This window comes from Hevea brasiliensis, chromosome 5 (genome assembly GCF_030052815.1).
Source record: "Hevea brasiliensis isolate MT/VB/25A 57/8 chromosome 5, ASM3005281v1, whole genome shotgun sequence".
Taxonomy (NCBI): Eukaryota; Viridiplantae; Streptophyta; class Magnoliopsida; order Malpighiales; family Euphorbiaceae; genus Hevea; species Hevea brasiliensis.
In genome coordinates this window covers 7,068,282-7,086,035 of record NC_079497.1, presented here as the reverse complement: position 1 = coordinate 7,086,035, position 17,754 = coordinate 7,068,282, and the positions used below count along the sequence as shown (strand labels likewise).

Here is a 17,754-nt window from a genome sequence, read left to right as displayed (position 1 = left end):
AAATTGAATCGAACCGAACCACTTTATTTCGGTTTGATTTGGTTTAAACCGATCGATTTAATTTTTTATTGATTTTTTAATTTAGACTTGAGTTTCAAGTTATTTTGTCTAATTTTAACTTTGGTTTAAACCTAATAACCATTAATCAATGAAATTAAACAATTAATATATATATATAATTAAATATAATTCATAAATTTTCTATAAAAATAAATCAATTCAAAAATCGATTCGGTTCGATTTAGTTTGATTTGATTATATAAATTACTATTTAGTTCGGTTCGATTTAACTGATTTTTTTCTCTTCAAAACCAAACCGAACTGAAATAACCGAAATTTTTATAATATAAAACCGAACCGAACCGATTAAATTTTAAAATCGAACCGATTGAGCTGAATTGACTCGATTCGATTCAATTTTTCGATTTGAACCGAATTCTGTTCAGTCCTAATTAAGGATATTTTTATTAAATAATAAAAAAATTACACAATAATTTATAAATAGCTCTTATTATAGAGTTGATAGAAAATAAAGTTGATATGTACTATATTAATTATTTGCTACTTTTTTAATGAGTTTACAAAACACGTTAATTTAACTGTTTAATTGTCTAACAGCTATCAATTATATGAACAAAACACCCTGTAAAGCATAGTTAAAGTTCAACTTGCTAATGCTCACTTAATTTTGATTAGTAGTTAGGATGATAATGCCAAGTGTTTCGCTTGTGCTATCGGAACTAAAGTTACTGCCTATAATACTTTTAGGTACAGTCTTCTTAAGAATAAAAAGAATGCGTTTAAATTTAAGAGAAAGATGATAATTTGCTGTATCAAATTTTAAGGTTTACGTTTAAGATTTTGTAATATAAGATTTTGTGGGGCTAAACCAGAGATGTTGATCTGTAGGCCCAAGAAAGCAAGACTTTTCTGAGGCCCAAATCCATGAAGGATATGGAATTGGACCCTGTTTTAAAGAAGGTCTCTGTGAGGCATTGGATTTTGAGACCCCAATACGATACGCTACACCGACCGCTCCTCCTCAATGCCCACGCTGGTGGGTAGCTTGCGCACTAAAGAACTACGGTACACTGTACTGCAACCAACCATCAGCTTTGACGTTGATGTGGTGCAGCGTAACAGCTTTCAATAATGTTTGCCGATTAGATTAGATTGGACCAGTATCTGATGGATGGACGGCCGGTTGCATCAGCATCCCCCGTAGCGTTGGCCATGGGACCCACTTGGAGTCTTGTCACATATGGTTTCTCCACAAAGACAAGGACTTTTTTTTTTCTTAAAGAAAAAAAAATTTAGAGACAAAAACATTCAGTGTATTCTTCCTCGGTTGGTCAAGTCATGTGGTTAGTAAAACAAAAGAGAGAGTATATATAAAAATAAATAAAAGAAAGTTGAAAATATGGGAAATTGTGAGAATTTTGTTAAAGTACATATTAAAATTATTAGTTAAATTTATAGACTAAAAAAAAATAATTAATATTTTTAAAAAATTCACATAAAAATTTAACAAATCAGAGTAAAGTATTCTTTTATTGATACTTCATTATTTGACTAAATCTAGCTCAAGAAAATAGTAAAAGAAAATTAACTTAGTAAACACCAGTAAGCTAACACAGTAAGATGCACTAAATCGTATCACTCTCCCTTAGTGCATGCTTACTGTCCATAACTCCAAGAGCTGCTCTAAAACATTCAAACTTAGGCTTCCCTAAGGCTTTTGTAAATATGTCAGCAATTTGATCTACTGTGAAAATTCCCTTCAGCTCAATTTCTCGATCTAGCACCTTCTCTCGAATGTAATGATGACGAACTTCAATGTGTTTTGTTCGTGCATGAAAGACTGGATTTGCAGCAAGTCTAACAGCACTCTCATTGTCACATTGAATTTGTACAGTATAATCAACTGCACCAGAAATATCTCCCATCAAACGCTTTAGCCAAACACATTCTTGTGCTGCCATTGTTGCTGCATATATTTAGCTTTAGTGCTAGATAGAGCAATAGTGGGTTGCTTCTTGCTACACCATGAAATAGCAGCAGAACCAACACTAAAACTGTATCCTGAAGTTGATCGACGATCATCTGCATTGTCTACCCAGTCTGCGTCAATGTATCCTTTCAACAAAAAACTACTTCCTTTCTTATACAAAAGACTATAATTAGTAGCTCCCTTAACATATCGTAGAATCCTCTTAGCAACATCTAAATGTGAAGTTCTTGGATTTTGCATAAATTGGGAAATGACACCAACTGAATATGCAATCTCAGGTCTTGTGGTAGTTAAATAAATTAAACTACTAACAAGTTGTTTGAATTTTCTAGCATCTTTCAACTCTTGTCCTTCATTCTTCATTAGCTTGAGATTTGGCTCCATTGGAGTGGTTTTTTCTTTTGACTCCCCCATGCCAAAACGCTGCTAAAGCTCCTCTGCATATCTTTTTTTGAGAAACAAAGTACCCTTGATCTGATTTTTCTACTTCTAGACCAAGAAAATAGCCAACATCTCCTAAGTTTTTCATCTCAAAATGAACTGACAGCTCATATTTTAGCATAGAAATCTCAACTTCATTATCTCCAGTAATTATCATATCATCCACGTACAACAGAACCAACAGATGCATATTTGTTTCTAATTTAATAAACAAATTAGAATATGCCTCAAAAACTTTCAATCCACAAAAGATAAAGTATTGAGCAATTTTACCATACCAGGCATGTGGTGCTTGTTTGAGACTGTAAAACGCCTTCTTTAGCCGACAGACATGGTGAGGATATTGCTTTGAAACATAGCCTTTGGGTTGTTCCATGAACACTTCACGATCCAATTCTCCGTAAAGAAATGCATTCTTTACATCAAGTTGCCATAACTTCCAATTCTTAAAAGCTGCAAAGGCAAAAGTGGTTCTTATTGTTACCATTTTTGCAACCAGATTGAATGTCTCCTTATAATCCAACCCATAGTTTTGAGAAAAACCACGAGCAACAAGCCTAGCTTTGCATTTATCAACAGTCCCATCTGACTTCCTCTTGAGGCGATAAACCCATTTACAAGTAATTGGATTACAATTTTCTGGTCTCGACACCAACTCCCATGTTTGATTTTTGTTTAAAGCCTCAATTCTTCTTGCATAGTTGCTTCCCATTCTGGACAGTCTTTGGCTTCCTCATAGCTCTTTGATTCTTCATCTATTGCTCCAGTAAAGAAGCATGATGTAATAGTGCATTGATTGATTTGCACCTTATAGTCTTGGAGATAACTTGGTTGTCTTCTCTCCCTTGTAGACCTCTTTTGTTCACCATCTTCTGAATTTGAGATGTTTGAAGCTGGAAATTCATCATCAATGAGAAACTCTATGTTATTTTCTGGATACAGCTGCAGATTCTCTTGATCACCATTAAGAGTGACTTCTTGAATGGTGGTTTCTTGCAATGAATAGTAAGATGACACTTTATCGAACACCACATCTCTAGAAGTTACATACTTCTTTGTTTCTGGATCCATACACCTCCACCCTTTTCTGCATGAATCATAGCCAACAAAAATACACTTCTTTGCTTTCGGGTCAAGCTTAGTTCGATTTGATTTTGGAATATGAATATAACAAATAGAACTAAATACCCAAAAGTAATTTACTTTTGGCTTTTCATCATATACAAGCTCAAAAGGAGATTTCTCTTTACCTGGCCATGGAGGTAGGCGATTTATTACATAGCATGGGCATTGAACAGCTTCAGCCCAAAGTTCTTGTGGGAGATTTTTATCATGCAGCCATGAGAGACTCATAGAAACAAGATAAGCCAACTTCCTTTCAGAAATGCCATTTTGCTTAGGCGTATTCGGAAATGTCATTTGCCGTAAAATACCATTGTCATTGCAGTACTGAAAGAAATCCTCTGACATATATTTTCCTCCATTGTCACTCCGCAGGCATTTGATCTTCTTCCCAAATTCTTTCTTTACAGCATCTCTGAATTCAGCAAACTTTGATAAAGCTTCACTCTTCTCTTTTAGGAACTTCACCCAAGTGTACCTTGAGAAGTCATCTGCCAACACCATGACATAGCGATATCCACTATAACTTGGTGTTTTTGTTGGTCCCATCAGGTCTGTATGGACCAATTCAAGCATGGAAGATCTACGATTTGATGACTTTGTGAATGGAAGATGATGTGACTTGCCAAATTGACACCCTTGACAAATTACATCTTCATGAATATTTTGCAAGGCCGGTATACCATCCACCAACGTCTTTGAGGAGATTTGCTACAATAGTTGGTAGCCTAAATGTCCCAACCGAGGGTGCCAAATTGCTGCATTTTCAGTTTGGATTGTCTTCTTTACATAGGTTTCTCCTGCTGACATAACAAACAAAGAACCTTTCCTCTCACCAAAGGTAACCATATTAGCAGATATGGTTTTTACATTATTAAGAACTTTTACATCCTTCGGCCCAAATAAAATATACTTTCCAGAATTTGTAATTTGAGAAACTGACACTAAATTTCTCTTCAAACCTGGAACATGGAAGATGTCATTTAGCTTTACCATGCTTTTGTCATCCATGCCAATCTTAACGACTCCTTCTTTTGCTACTGGATAAGCTGAATTATCAGCTGTAACAATGACCCGCTCTCCTTTATGTTGACGCACTTCTGAGAGTAGTGAATCATTTCCAGTTACATGATGGGAGCAACCAGAATCAATGATTCATTCATCTCTACAAATTTCATGGTTAAAAAGAGCTTGAACTTGTGTTGATTCAACAGTGACGTTGTCCCTTCCTTCAGCAACTTCTACAGTGAAGCATTGCTCCCATTTTAGTTGATCTCCATCTTCTTTGTCTCTTGCAACATTTGCTTTAGAAAGCTTCACTCTATAATTTTTCTTGATATGCCCAATTTTACCACACTTGTAGCACTTGACAATGTTTGGGTTTTGTGAATTGTTGGTGGTAGCTTTTCCCATGTTTGGCCCTTCTTTATTGTTCTTGTTCCCTGCTGACGTGTTTTTCTTGTCATGCTTTCCCTTCGAGAAAAGAACAGCCTCTGACTCAAAATTCTTTGCCATTTGCTTTGCCAAGGCCTCCTAGTTAGAAAGCAAACTTTCTAACTCTTCAACTGAAGGCTGTTTTGCCCATCCTTGAATGAAGGTAACAAAAGGAGTTTACTCCTTCAATCCTCGAATGAGAAATCATTGCAATCTGGCTTCACTAATCTTCTCATTCACATCTAATTCTGAAATTTCAGCACAAATGCTTTTAACTCGTAAGAAATATTCGGAAATAGACATTCCTCCTTGTGTTGACATAGCCAACTCATTTTCTAGCAACTGTAACCTTGCTGTATTCTTTTTGGAAAATAAACTCTCAAGTGTCTCCCACATTTCTTTTTGTGAATTGATATCCTGAACATGATCAATGAACTCTTTGCTAATTGAAGTTCTTAAAGCAAAGAGAGCTTTACCGCACTTGATCTTCCATTTCCTTCATGTTTCAGAATTTTCTAGAGTATCTGCATGAATTTCAACATCTACTACTTCAACTAAATCCCATAGATCTTGACCTTGAAGATATGCCTCCATACACATTCTCCAGTACTTGTAGTTTGTCCCTACAAGCTTCTCAACACTATATTGTGTGCTTGAACTACTTCCTCCATTTACTAACTCCATCTCTCTCCGCAACTTTTAATCTCCTCCAACAAGACAAATAACACTTGATAGACAAGAAGAAAGAAAGAGTGGTGAAAATGCTTCAACAAAGCTCTGATTCCATAAAACAAAAGACAGAGTATATATAAAAACAAATAAAGAAAGTTGAAAATATGGAGAATTGTAAGAATTTTATTGAAGCATATATTAAAATTACAGTGACTTGAATTTATAGACTAAAAAAAAAGAGTAACTGACATTCCTAGAAAACTCACATAAAAACCTAACAAATCAGAGTAAAGTATTCTTTTATTGACACTTCACTATTTGACTAAATCTAGCCCAAGAAAAAAGTAACAGAAAATTGACTTGGTAAACACCAGTAAGCTAACAGAGTAAGATGCACTAAATCGTATTAGTGGGACCCTTTCCCAACAGAAACATTATGTCATGCTCTTGTGTTGTCGTTGTTTAGTTTTGTAATGTAGCCTTCTTAAAATTCAGATGGTATCACTCCTTCTATTTTTCATTTTCAGATTTTAATTTTTCAATGAAATTTTATTTATTTGTATTTGCTCATTTTTTTATATCAAATATTTTTTTTTAATTTTTATTAAATTCTCACGTTTATTTGAAATAGAAGTAATATATTCTTGTATTATCTCGAACATTCTTTCTCTCTTAAGTTAACTTTTAAGAGTGAGTTAAATTCAATTTATTTTCTTAAAATAATATTAAAATTTCTCCAATCAATATTTGAGTCTCTTATAGATAAATACTGTTGTCTTAAATAATACTTATTAAACAAATCCTTCCATAAAATATAATTTCTTGAAATATTCTAATATATTTTTGAGAGAAAATTTATAAATATGAAATTTTAATTTCTTATTGATTACGTTGAGTGTATGAATTAATTTATGTGTATTAATTTATGAATTATTTTTGCTTTCTAGATGGGCTCTCTCTCTATATATTTTTCAATGTATAAATATGCAATACAACTTTGATCCTCCATTTTCTTTTGCTGAAAAGATTCCTAATTTTCTTTTCACATATTGTATTAGTTTATAATGTCACACCTTACCTCTCCGGAATGCATAATATGATCCCGTAGTATACTTAATGAATTACCGAACTTCACCTACCGATAACTCATTAACTATACTACAAGGGATTTTAAAGCAATTCTATTTCCTTTTAAAAGTGGTAAGCAATTTTGACAGGTATTAAAAGCTTTTAATTTAAGTTAAACCACATATCAAATTTTCAATCAATTTAAAGTTTCCGTAAATTTTATAAAAATTTCGACAGAGTGCCCTCTATAATTGGGAAAAATCAGTTCTTCAAAACCTGTGAAAACACTTCCAATAATTTCATTTCTCAACCCTAACCTCCAATATAATCTCAAATCCACACAGTTCAACCAAGTCTCAATTCAAAATACACAATTCAAACATTCTCAAAAACAGTTTAATAAACTCATCAACATTGTGATTAACTTAATTTACATAAACAATTTTCAATTTACAGAAGGAAAATAAAAAATAATATTATTACATACTTAAGTGTACAACTGCTCTACTAAAACAAACGATACATATGACCAAAATTTTACATCAACTAATTTACAAGGGTATAAATAAATACGCGTACAAAAATCCTCGAAATGTCCTCCGATCACTAGAGCAGCTCACTTTACTACTTTGTCCTTTTCCTTATCTGTGACAGCAAATAAAAGCTATAACTGAGTATTATTTACTCAGTGATGCACAATAAAAATTTAAAGATGCAAAAAATAAAATATTCATCGATAAACAGTAATTCAAAGCCTTTCACAATCACATTTCACAAATTTCAAATTACATTTATAATACCATTTTGTCAAATAATTTATAAAGTACAGTGTTACCAATCCATACACAACTTAGGTCATGATACAAAATTTCCGATCAATGCTGTGTTGTAGACCACGATAAAGCAATCACAACTCCACTAATCGAAATCAATGAGGAAGGTGGCTAGCTAGCTGTATGAGTACTCATCTGATCTCAATCTCAACTGGCAAGCCAGAGAGAGAGAGGAATATAGTCGATCTCAACCCCGTAAACGGAGGAGGAATATAATGATACTGTCATGCTAAGTGTGAATCCAAAACTAATTTAAATCAAGTTATTCAAACATTTCATGCAAAACACAATCAATTTCCAAAGGCAAATTTTCATTTACAAAGTGGCAACACAATAGTTCTCAAAACCTATAATTAACACAATAATTTCACAACGCATAACTAAACAAGTTTTATATGAGAAAACGATAAATTAAAATTTATTATGCACAAACCTGGAATGAGTCGCCTTTAGGCCTTGACTCACTTTCTCTTATCTTCCTTCTCAGTCTCTTTTTCAACTGAAACACACAATTCACAGTGTTTCAGTATTATCTCTCATAATTAATGCAACAATTTATTTTATGCCTACTTAATTGTACTCCTAAAATTGCTTAAAATGGCATTATTTGAATTTCACATTTTGGGATTACTATTCATTACACTATTCAAATTAAAATGTTGACATTTTCATTCTTAATAGGTATGTAAATTCCAATTACACCCACATATTACATTTTGAGTATCAAATTTGTTGGCATTAGTTGCCATTCCAATTTCTAAGTCTCCTAAGAGAAATTTTAAATTTTCAGTTTTGGATTACTATTTTCTATTATTCTATTAGTCTGGTTACAATAGAAATTTGGCTAAGTGTCCTTCATCAAAGTTGTTCTTTATTGTCTTAACTTTAATTCCTTTTTGAATCACTCCATTTGGAGCTTTGTAGGTCAAGTTATGTTAATTTCAAGGTGGCTAGCCGGATTGGATTTAACCTAGAATTCTAGGTACCAATTTTGTTCTGGTAGTTTTGGTGTGCCGACTGCAGCTCAATTTTCGGATGGGTTAAGGTCAGAATTTGGGTTTATGTTCTTCATAAAAGTTGTAGTGCTATATCTCAGCTTTCCATCAGTATAAAATTCAGGTTATTTAGACCCTCCTAGACCAAGTTATGGCTAAATGAACAAATACTATTCATTTAGTCATTTTTGTACAGTGGCAGTATGCCAATTCCTGGTTTGACCTAATTGTTTACTAACTTAAAGTTAATTTCACGGCAGGGTTTTTACATGAAAATCGTGGCATTGTGTGTCTCATTTAATTTCCAATTGGTCTCACACCAATTGGAGTAGCAGAATTACAGTTTTGGTTCTTGAAGTGGACCAAGGTTTGGCTGTCCAGAATTGAACCCCTACCAATTCGAATTTCATTTCACTTCTCATCACTCCAACACACTCCAATTGACCCCAATTGACCAAATTGAGTCTAATTAGGTCAATTTGTCTCAATTTCAAAAATCCCCAAAATTTCCCCCAATTTCCCTAAATCAAGAAGCCTAATTTCTCTACTTGGTTCAATTGATGAAACTAAAGTGCATACAATCCATCTACACACTCATTCAAGCTCATTTCCACTCTAATTCCAACAAATTCTATAAAATCCTAATGAATTGAATGCTAGCCGAAATTCACTCTTGGAAGTTTACACATAATTTCTTTAATTGTTGACTTATTTCATGCATTTCTCAACCTAATTTCAAAGATTAATGAGGAAAGAACATTAAAATTAAACTAACCTTGGGTGAAGCTTTCCTATCCCTTTAATTCTTCAAATTTTCTTCTCTTCCTTGTGCCCAATTTCTTGTCCGAGCTTGATTATCAAAGTTTTGTTGAGGGAACTATAAATTTTATGGTGGGAATTTAGGGTTTGTAAGAGCTCTAAGGTTCATTAATGGAGGAAAAAATAAAAACATGAGGGAGAGAGGAAGAAGAAGGTGCCGGCCACTTTAAGAGAAAATAGAAATTTGTTTGCTTTTAGTTTAGTATTTATCCCATGATTTTCATAATTAAGAAATTTTAATTATTGTCTCATGGTGACATCACTATAGTGATGTCATAAAATCTTATTTTATTTCTTTTTCTTTTTCCTTTGTTTTCTCCATACTTCTTTAATTTAAATGTATACTTCAAAATTTTAATTTCTCACATTTTATTGGATAGTTAGGCCATGAGTCACTTCTAAGGGTGAATTGACCAATTTGCCCCTCGTCGGTCTAATCCGGTTTACCAATAATTATGCATTTCTTCTGGAACCCTGATCTAATTATTTGACCTGATTTTCAACTCTTTTCTGTGGTTTTCACATTTCCATTAGCTTCGCAATAATTCTTAGGACTGCATTATCATAATGCCCCGTACAAAATTAGGGTTACAATTGACCTCGCAGACACTTCCCGGTACGGTTACCCATCGCTGTGACCCCCGACTCATTTAATCTTTATGCTTTATTTTTCTTATTTGTATTTAACCTTTTGGTAATCACTATTAATTTTTGTTCTTCTAGATGACTTAAACATGATTCTAATCCTCTTAATTATTCGAACCGACACCGGTTACTGAAACAGTGAAATACATAAGACTATGCATATAGTGGTGTTACATATAATTTCTTCCCCAATATGGAAAGGAAAATTTCAATGAAAATAGAAAATGAAAAGCAGATATTGAAAAAAAAATGTAAAATCATTGTAAGATCACCAGAAATTATTTAATCCTTATTTCTGATTTTGTCGGTGCCCACTAAAATACAACTTCACATGTGTCTCCTCCAAAAGATAGATAGAAGGTATGAATAAAAACAATGTCAATTGATGGGATAAATTTTAGTTGCAGTAAATGTTTATTGTTTTATTTTAGTTATTATATTTTAATAAAATTTTTTATTTTTTATTTTTATTATTAATTATTTGTATTAAAATCTAATAGAATATTTAGAAAAATTCCTATAGTGTGTTTTACTTGATTTTAAATTATAAAAAATAATTATATATTTATTTGAATTTATTTTTTTTTATTTAAAAATAAGATTAATGTATAGAGATATTTTTTTTTTAGTTTTTTATATGATTTAGTAAAGACATTAATTTTTTATGATTTAGAGCCACATAAGACACGTTTATAAGAATTTTATTGAAGATTTTATCAAATTTTGATCAGAGTGATTGTTACTAAAAAAAAATAAAAGTGAGTGATTTTATTAAAATAAATTAAATTATAATAATTGAAATGAAATAATTAATAAAATTGAATGATTATTGAGAAAATTTATCCTAATCGATATGTATATACACACTATTTAATGTCGTCTTACTCAAACGAAAAAGAAAAAAAAAAAAAAAACCTCTTGTCAGTCTGTTATGGTCACAGCAGCAAAACACCCATTAAAATATTGCAAAATTAGAATTCAAGCTCAAGAGCTAGTGCTTAAACCACAGTTTTCTCAACTTGATCACCAACATTATGCATTGTTGAATTACTAGAACCATTTTGGGATGAACTAATTAGCCTGCAGCAGGCCGAGTGGTTTTTCGGCGAAGCCTTCAACCGAAGTTTTTCTGGCCCCTCGATGGGTGCTACAAGTGTTCCTTGATTAGACAAGGTGCTCAATTGGTCAAAGTAAGGGCATGTCCTAGAATCGACAGATCTTCTATTGTTAACTTCTTTGGTTTTTCTAAAGTATTTATTTATGTTCTCCCATTTCTCTTTGCACCTCTTTGCATTCCTTTTATAACCCAATTCCATCATCCCTTGTGAGATTCTCTCCCATAAAGGAGCCTTTACTATTGTTTCCTTGTCTTCATTACTGTTGTACAGACTGCAGCTTAGGTTTATCAGTGCTAATACCTCGTATATTGGCCATCTCTTCCCAAGGTCTTCCTTATCATCGGATGTAGGCTTTTCTTGCACTGTTTCCGTTGACAATGGATTGCTTTGGGAATTGAAAAAATTTGGGTTCTGGGTTTGGGGAGCTTCCGAGGATGTAGATGAACTGGTCCCGAGTGTTGAACTTGAGTTTTCAGGCGCTAGGTTTTCTGGCATTGAAGTGGGTATAACTGGATTATTTTTGGTTGGCGATGAGCTTGAGTTTTGATGACGTAAACCTATGGTGGTTGATATGGGTGCTTCTGGTTTGTTTTGGTTATTGGTTTGAGAAGTTGGATTAGGGTTTGCTGTAGCACCAAGGAAGATGAAGTAGAAGGATTTGAACTGTTCGGTCCTCTAAGAAGAACTTGTGCATTTATCTTTCCAAGAATTTCAATACAAGAATCAATACTTGATGATGAGAATTTTTTTTCAAGAAGATGTTTATTGTTGTCTGTCTATCACCCGCAAGTGCTTGTTCTTGTGCCCTAAGTTCAAGCTCTTTGTTGATCCTATCCATTTCTTGCTTCTTCCAAGCTTCTTCTCTTGCTATCTTCTTTTCATCTCTCTTCACCATATCTTCAAGAAACTTATTATGCATTTCTTCCTGTTGAGTCATAATTTTGCTTATAATATCTTCGCAGAACCCCTTGAACATCTCAAACTTTTTCTGTCTTTTTCTCTTCTGGCTTTTGGATTTTTCAATCCCTTTTCCATTACCTTCAGCTGGGTTTCCTACTGTTTGATCAATTCTTGAATCTTCTTCCACATTCTGTTTGATCTTGTCTTCTTCTTCGATGGCCTTCACCATTTCTTTGCTCTTTCCTACTGCAATCTCGAGGGTTTTGATTATCACCATGGTAAAGCTCTTCAAGCTCAACAAACACCCTATAATTCTTGGAGTAATTAAAGTTGTTAAGTATCTACTTTCTTCCTCAGACTTCTCCTTGCACTTCACAGCACTCCTTTTGAACCCAAGCTCTGCAAGCTTCCTGTGCCCAACATAAACATTTATAAAACAAAGGCCACGCTTACATATCATTACTCATTGGCATTTATTTCCTTCATTTTAATAGTAAGTTATTAAAATATTAAAGAAGGTTTTCTTTAATTCTCCTCTCCGTCTCTCTCTCTCTTTCTCTCTCTCTCTCTGTGTGTCGGTGTGTATATACAAAGATATGATTAAAAATCCCTAGACTAGACACAGGAGATGCAGGGTTAAAGTTTATTAAGAGAGTTTGCTATTTTATTGATCATACTCAGCTTCAAGTGCAGCAAAACCCACTTCAATAATATCTGCACAAGTCGAAAAGATTGTGCATACACATGTTTGTCTTAATTTGGACCCCAAACAAGAATGGATGAAGAGAAGCGCAAATTAAAGGAATTAAAGTTTACCTTGATACATGTTCCCAACTGAATTCTGGGAACCAATTATTCTCCATGCTAGATCTGATCAAGAACTTCATCATTAGACCACGGATCGACCGATTCCTGCAATGATCTCTCTCTTTCAATCTCCAAATTCATAGCCAACATGTTGTTTTCTTCCTTGTCTTTATTTTTACCTGTGGGTGGTGAACTTTGGTGCAATAGGTGCAAGAAATTGGCCCGCTGCTGGTGGTGGTGGTGCAGGGGTAGCTGTTGATTATGAGAATAAGGATCAAAACTAGAGAAGGTAGCTGTGCTAGCACTAGAGGAGCCATGAAGAGGTGGGAAAGAGAGAGGGAGAGGAAGTGATGTTCTTGAAGTTATGAATAGATGGAATTGGTCTGGTATTCCTTCAAACATTTTTGTGCGGAGTGTAAATTTTGTTAGTTTTTGTGCTTGCTTTTTTCTCTCTGCGCTTATGTTCGATCTAAATTTCCTTACTTCCCCATCTCTCCCTCTCTGTAAATCAACCCAAAAATAAAAAAAGAAAATGGTATGCACAAAACTGCAACACAAACCCCCCTCTCTCTCTCTCTCTCTCTCTCTTATCAAGGACTTTGTCCGATCGTGGAAGGGAGAAGATGAAAGACAAGACACTCCTGTAGAGAAAAGTGAAGTCACTGTCCTATCAAAATAAATGAGAAGGGGGATGGGTGTGTTTTATAGGTTGTGATTGGAGAAAGTAAATGCACAGGCCATGGATGAGAATGGGAATAGGAATGAAGAAAATGATACTTGTCATTATTGTATAGCTTGGGGGAATTAAGAATCCTGTGCAGTAGCTGATGCTGATGATGGTGTAATTAACGGCGAGGGGGGTGGCAGGAATCCTGAAAACATGCAGACAATGGGCCAATTATTTAAGGAAGGGAAGGAAGAAAGCAGGGAGATTGTTTTCACATGCTGCTCAGGGCTACAGTAGTAGTTTTAAGAGTGCATGGTACCTTCCATCTGGGGATAATCACCTTCATAATTGTAACATTACTTTTAGAAGCAACAAAAATGGAGATTAATTTAAAAAACAATGGGCCTGCATGCAACTTCAGGGGGTTCCAAAGGAGGATAACATATACTGGACTAGGGCTTTGTCCTAATAAGGCCTTAAAAATTAGGCCTCCAAAAGAAACTTTACCCAATCAACTCAAGTCCAAAGGAACAACCTCACAAAACTGTTTGTCGGTGACTGTGCACAGGCTGTGATGAAAGTGCGATCGGGTTCCAACGTGCGCGTCAATTTGCTCATGTGATCGAAATATTCTCCTTCTGGACGCACGGCCGTCAACAGCTGTTTAAGATTCTTTCCTTCTGAAATTGCCCTTTCAGCTTTTGGCATCTCAAACCTTCATTCTAAATTTTATCATTAATAATACTTTTATTTTATATTTTAAAAATTAAATTATTTAATAACAAGGAATAAAAAAAACTATTATTTTCATTTTTATTTTTTATTAATCTAAAATTTCTTTTGACATTATTATTAAAAATATTTCTTAATATAAAAATCTAAAATATAGAATTTTAAAATAATTTTTTAACACTATTTAAATAATATTTTTTCCAAAATTTTTAATTTACACCCTGATTATTAAACTCGTCTAAGAAATATTTATTTCAACTATTAGATATATTTGATAGTAAATAGATATATTATTAAACTCGGCTAGAAGTGGGTTATTAAAAGTTAATTAAATATAATAACTGTTAATATAAATAAATAAATAAATATAATTAATTAATTAAATTCTAATTATTTTAATCAAATTTTAATATTTATTAAGTTATATTTAATAAATTTTAATAGTGTTTTTGTAACACCCCAAATTTTATTATTTATAAGTATTTTTGATATTTTAATTTTATTTAAATTTTAGGAATTTTTTTGAGATTTTTCGGATTTTAAAAATCGGGTTCAATTTTCCGAAAATATAAACTTTGATGATTTTTAAAAATTAATTTAAAGACCACGTGGCAAAACTAAAAATATATTTGGAGTCTACGTATTTTTCTGAGTTTTACGGAATTTTTTCGGAATTTTTGGACCTCGTTTTCGGTCCCGAGGCAGAGTAAAAATTCAAAATTTTGTATTTCGAATCGAACCGGCCAAATCGAACCGGACCGGATCGGACCGGTCGAATCGAACCGACTCCCTTTCCTTTTTCTTCTCCCGCGCGCGTCGTCCCTCTCTTTTCTCTTTCTTTTCTCTCTCCTCCCCTCCCCTGCGCGCGCGCGTCGCTCCAGTTTCTCCGGCCAAATCCGGCCGATCCGGCCACCGATTGGACCGGGTCTTGTGTCTAAAATCATCTACTCGGCGAGAGCTTTCCATAGACACCAAGAACGCCGAAATCCATCGAGCGGTTTGTCCGATTTTTGCTCGGGAAGATTTTAGCCCATTTCGACTTTTGGGCTAGATTTCTTAAAAACCGTGAATCCCACGAGGAAACCGAGGCCACCAGCACGCTCCATTCGTCGAGAGCTTCGCGACATAAATTTGAATTTTTCCGACACGTTTTTGATGGGTCCCACGGAACCGCGATGTAATTTCGAGCATTAAATGAGCTTAGAAAATTCTGAAAAATTTATGTGCTAACCCCGTGTTATGGGCTTCGTGTAGGTATCCTCGATTCGCGGAAATTCGGCGATTGACCGGTCGCAAATTTCGGGCAGACGGACCGTGGCCGGAAAAGTCTCGAATTGGGCGAGGTTTTGGCTAGCCCCATTGTCGACGCGTCGGCGCGTCCCGAAGTCGGAATCGGCAAAGGTAAACCCGAACCTAGTTTTTACGTAATTTTCAAGTGCTTAAATAGTATTAAAAATCAATAAAATATTCGTGGTAGCTTATAAAATTACGATTCTATTTGCAATAGCATAGAAATATTGATAATGAACGCGGGGCAAAGTATTATAATTTTTAGAGCTTGTTTGGGCAGTTTTGCAAAAATGATCAATAATAAGGACTAAATTGAAATTTTGCGTATTGTGATGGATGATTGATTTGATGGGCCCAGGAGGGGCTGTGTGATATGATTGAACTGTTGATGTATGGATTGTGAGTATAGAAGTGCGTTTTTAGCCCTTTTGCAGGTTGGGTAGGTCCTAGGTATAGGGGAGACTCTGCCGGATTTTCGGCACGACTTAGGACGTAATTGGTCTTTTTCTTTATTTGTATTGAGTCAGATTGTATTAAATAAATGTAATATGATTGTCGTGAGTCGGAATGACCTTCTTCCTCCGCCCACCGCCACTGTAATTTGTCGTCAAGTCTGTGAGTAAAATATTAATTTTAATTATAATTTCGATATTATTATATGTTCAGCATGCCCATGCATCACTTATATGCATATATTTATGTAGTTAAACTCTAGGCACGATTTATGTTGCATTCATAACTGTTGATGTACCATGGATGTTGTTGTGGTAATTTGGAGCAGTGTGCGTGCGTTGGCGTGCGTGTGATGTGGTGTGGACTATGGATAGGACGGGATAGTCACGGCTTGAGTAATTCGCTGGGATCCGTTCCTTCGAGGGGTAGTCACGGCTTGAGTAATTCGCTGGGACCCTCGATTTGGTTATTAAGTGGAAGTCCGAGCTTGAGTAATTACCGGCACGGGTTGGATTTAAGAGAGTGTATAGGGATCACTCCCATATGTTATGATTGATACTACAGGGTGTGTGAGTGCTCCAAATTACCTTTTTGATGTTATGATGTGAAAATGTTGTGTATGTTGCATTTCACTCTACAGGTTGCATTAGTTTCAGATAGTTATAGAGATTATAGTTAAGATTGATATTTTACTCTCTGAGTCGAACGCTCACTCCTGTTCAAAAATTTTTACAGGCCGCAGGAGGATATTTTATTCTGGGTTAACCTGCTTTTATACTTCGCAGGTTGTTTATCGATATTTGTGTAATTTTATTTACTCCTAGAATTTCCGCATATGTTAGCAGTAATTATTTGAATTTGGTCTGTAATATTATTATCATGTTGGACCTGTAAACTTAATATTTTAAGTCATGTTTGATGGATTGGATGAGGGAGCTGAGCTCCCATTTATTATTATGTTGATGAGTATGTAGAGGGTGAGCTGAGCTCCCCAATTGACTATATATTGTGTTTACAGGTCGGGTGAGTCGAAAACTCCCCGTTAGTAAGTCCATTTTATGGCCGGACTCTGTCCGTTTGTTTTCTTGATATTGGGCCCAAATGGGCCTTAGAGTTGGGTTAATGAATAGTTAAGGCTTACTACGGGCCTCGGGGGCTTTAGGCTGGCCCAGGTCCTAGTGCCGGTCCGGCCCATAGGTTGGGTCGTGACAGTTTTAAAATTTTACATAAAATATTAAGTAATATAATACATAAAAATTTATATAAATGCATAATTATTTTTTAAATACTTATAAAATATTAATTATATGTTAAAAAATAAATATCTTGAAATAAAAAATATATAACTATCAAATTAGCTCAATTCATTTTGATTTTAAAAATATTTTATGAGATTTTGAGTTCAATTCTCTATATTAATATTAAAAAATATATATTTTATCTAACAATTAAATCGTTCTGGTTAATTAGATTACACTGATTCACTTATTCAATAATTAAATTGACCGGATCATACTAAATTATTTTATTATCTGATTCAATTATAAATCTAAATCAATTTAAGAACCGATTCATCGATTCAACTAGCCATTTTGATTCGAATTTAATAACAATGTATCAAATAGTTGAATCAATAGGTTTGATAAATCCTTTAAGAATAATAAAAAATAAGCTGTCATTTTTACTTTGTTATATTTTTATAAGAAAAATTATAAAAAAAATTAAGACTTCCAATGAAAATTCAAAT

At 34.0% G+C, this 17,754-nt stretch overlaps 1 pseudogene; it reads right to left on the bottom strand.

Annotated features, from left to right (window-relative positions):
* Positions 1-11,001: 11,001 nt before the first annotated feature.
* Positions 11,002-13,674, bottom strand: LOC110656763 (trihelix transcription factor GTL2-like; annotated as a pseudogene).
* Positions 13,675-17,754: the final 4,080 nt, after the last annotated feature.